Consider the following 3,821-nt stretch of genomic DNA (forward strand, 5'->3'; position numbering starts at 1 on the left):
CAAACAGCTCAGATCCCAGGTTAGTCACTAGACTGCCATGCTGGAGTGGACCAAACAGCTCAGATCCCAGGTTAGCCACTAGACTGCCATGCTGGAGTGGACCAAACAGCTCAGATCCCAGGTTAGTCACTAGACTGCCATGCTGGAGTGGACCAAACAGCTCAGATCCCAGGTTAGCCACTAGACTGCCATGCTGGAGTGGACCAAACAGCTCAGATCCCAGGTTAGCCACTAGACTGCCATGCTGGAGTGGACCAAACAGCTCAGATCCCAGGTTAGTCACTAGACTGCCATGCTGGAGTGGACCAAACAGCTCAGATCCCAGGTTAGTCACTAGACTGCCATGCTGGAGTGGACCAAACAGCTCAGATCCCAGGTTAGTCACTAGACTGCCATGCTGGAGTGGACCAAACAGCTCAGATCCCAGGTTAGTCACTAGACTGCCATGTTGAAGAGGACCAGGTGCCCAGGGCTTGCCGGCCGCCATATTAAGCCCAGCTGAAAGCCGGAACCTCCCACCTGTAAACTCAGAGCCCTCTCACTGGCATGGGGTCCATGGTTACGTTATTTCCCAGAGAAGCCTGTCAAAATGTGAAATTGCAGGCAAGTATTTTCATCAGGCAGGCGGTGACAGAGAAGCATTTGTCCCTAGGAACATTGTTGGAACGCTGTGGGAACACCAACCCACTCATCTTGCAACACCGGAATATTTACTGGAATATTTTCACACCTCAGATGGTTCTCAGATGTGACCAGGGGGCTTCCTGAACCCTCACAGAGTCACACAGGTATGCTGAGCAAGTACTACTAGAACCAGCCAAGTCCTAAACTGTTTCTCTCTTAACCATTGCTCTGCTCCTCCACACACAATACACACACACAAGCACAAGTGCCCTAGTGAACACAACACTAAAGCTCTTAGGCATCAATATCTCTGCCTCCGCAAACACAGGAAGGAGAGGTTTTACTGATACCCCTCTCCTCCCCTCTCTTCCCCCTTTTTCCCCTATCTGACTGTGTAAGGACAGGAGCCCTAAGAAATGCCCCAGTTTCAATATGAGGAATATTATCAGCCAATCACTGTAGCGACCCACTCCCCTCTCTCCACATCATCTGGGACATCAGAGGGCCTTATTGGGGTCAGACAAGAGAAAGATATCAGTGATGCCATGTGGTCTGCATTTCAGGGTAATCCCTGCTCTCTGGTATACTGGCCTTCTTACCGTCTGATTTGAGAAGAATCAGAGAAGCAGTGAAACATGAACCTCTGTGCTGTTTCTTCCCAAACCCACTGTGACTGCTCCCATGGCCAGGGGATATGTACCCTGATATCTGGAGTGATAGATGTGTTGATCTATGGCACATACATGTGATTATATGTGTCAGTGGTGGAGGGAAGACCCTGGGGGTGTAATGTACCTAACACACACACATGGACAGTTTCCATAGAAATGTGTGTCCTGTGGTGACGTGTGTGTATGTTGTATGTGTGTGTGTGTGGGTGGAGGGTGAGGGGTGTCAGACTGCAGGGAGGGTCACGTTGGCTTATCTCTGGATTTCCAGTGACAGTAAAGACAAACACTCATTGTATTGATTAGATACCCCCAAGTACTAGCCTTCTCTTTTCTACACATGTAGGTTTAATGTATCTGTTCTGTTCCATGTATACTATATCTCTGTATTTCTCACAAACCGATAAGGTAAAGTCTCCATATAAATGTTACTTAGCGTTTACTCCATACCTGTATTTTCTTTCCTCTTTAGTACTTCTAGTCTATATATTTGACAACGTGGAAATCAACACAGAGAAGCTCTCCCAGACTGTGGCAGGACTCTGTAGGCCTCCCTGGTGAACGAACCATCTACACATGAGGGCAGCCAGCCCCTGGTCCCTGGTCCCTGGTCCATGCCATTCATCCTGCCTGCCTGCCTGCCACTACTAAACACATACCTGGAAGGAATCAGGCCTGGGTTTGGCTTCATGGCACAACTAAATGGACTCAGGATATTGACAGGATATTTTTTTTTTATTATGTTGGTGCCTAGTCAGCTGCAATATTTGTTATTTTAATGAATGATATTAAGCCAACAAATACGCTCCGTCTCTTGCACCCACGTGCGCACACACACACACACACACACACACACACACACACACACACACACACACAAAATAAATATGACAAACAAGAGTATAATCTTTGACACTGCATATATTTCATTTTAATATACATTCATACTCAGAATAGTCTTCTTCAGTGTATAAGTCTTTACAGATCTATGTTTCTATAATGAATAGCATGTTACTATAGAAAAGCTTGGGTTTATGTGGTTGTACATGATAGCCATACATAGGTCAGTCCCTGTGCCTTGGCAGTAGCGTATGGTATGCTGTGTGTGGAATATGGTGCCGTATGTGTGTGGCTAGTGTGTGTTGTACGTTATCTATTTAGTGTGTGTGTGTGGTGTATGATTTGTGTGTGTTGGCGTCTTTATGTTTGGTAAGGTGTATGGACGGTGATGTGTGTGGTAATTGCATTTTGTGTAATAAGCTGTAGGGACCGTTGTGTGTGTAGACTTCGTTGTATGTGGTAAGCTGTAGGGACGGTGGTTTGTGGTGTGGTATGTGCGGTCGGAGAGAAAAGTGCTTAAGTCATCTTGCACAGCATCCCTGCTCTACCCAGCCCTGTCTGTCTGTCTGTCTGTCTGTCTGTCTGTCTGTCTGTCTGTCTGTCTGTCTGTCTGTCTGTCTGTCTGTCTGTCTGTCTGTCTGTCTGTCTGTCTGTATCTGTATGGGCAAACTCCCCCTTGGTCTGACACAGACTAATGATGGGATTCAATCCAATTTCTGATTGAGCCGACATATGCAGCGTTTACCATGAATTGGATCTTTGCGAACATGGGAACATTGCCTTTAAAAGCCGCAATGCCTATAACTGGTGATTAGATGGAATCCCGGCCTGTGAGTGATTTCTGTGAGTGATTCTGTGAGTGATTCTGTGAGTGATTCTGTGAGTGATTCTGTGAGTGCTGAGTAAGTATTTGACTCGGTGAGTAATCCTGGGAATCTGTGACTAATTTGATGAGTGGAGCAGTATCAGGGCTGTACAGGGACAAATGGCCACACAACTAAACCGCTACTCAACCCCAACACAACACGGTCATGTACACCTGGACCGCAAATAATAATGTCTGTCTGTCTGTCTGTCTGTCTGTCGGTCAGCGTTCCTCCTCTGGGTGGTTCTCTCAGACCGACAGACAGGCGTGTCTCTCCCTTTACATCCAGCACTCTAGATGAGTCCCTAAAGCAGCAGCAAAGACAGAGGGCAAACTCAGCCCCCCCCCTCCTAAACTCAGCCACCCCCCCTTTCCCCACTACGCCATCCCACTTTCCCCGGGTCCAATATACCCCACCCTCAGTCCCCCTCTCCCCTGCAGTCCACTCTCCCCTCACCGAAATCACCCCCGATTCTCTCACAACAATGTCAAATAAGTTAAAAAACAAAATTAAAAGAAAATGAATAAAAGATATAACAAAAGCAACCAAAACAATGAGAATCAACTGAGAGTGAGACAAGAGGAAGAGAGGGAAAATACTCTGTTGGGATATATATATATATGTCTTTTTAGTTCTATACATCCCGTGCATGTGTATCATTTTCCTTTAACATTGTATGAACTGACTGGGAACGCCCATGTCCTCTGTCCACCTCTGTCTGTCTGTTCCCGGGGTCTTTTGTAAAAGGAATAGGGATGGTTTTGAAACGGGGAAAAGGTAAACCACAAACACCATCCCCCTCTCCCACCCTCCCACCCTTCTG

This window comes from Salmo trutta, chromosome 16 (assembly GCF_901001165.1).
Source record: "Salmo trutta chromosome 16, fSalTru1.1, whole genome shotgun sequence".
Taxonomy (NCBI): Eukaryota; Metazoa; Chordata; class Actinopteri; order Salmoniformes; family Salmonidae; genus Salmo; species Salmo trutta.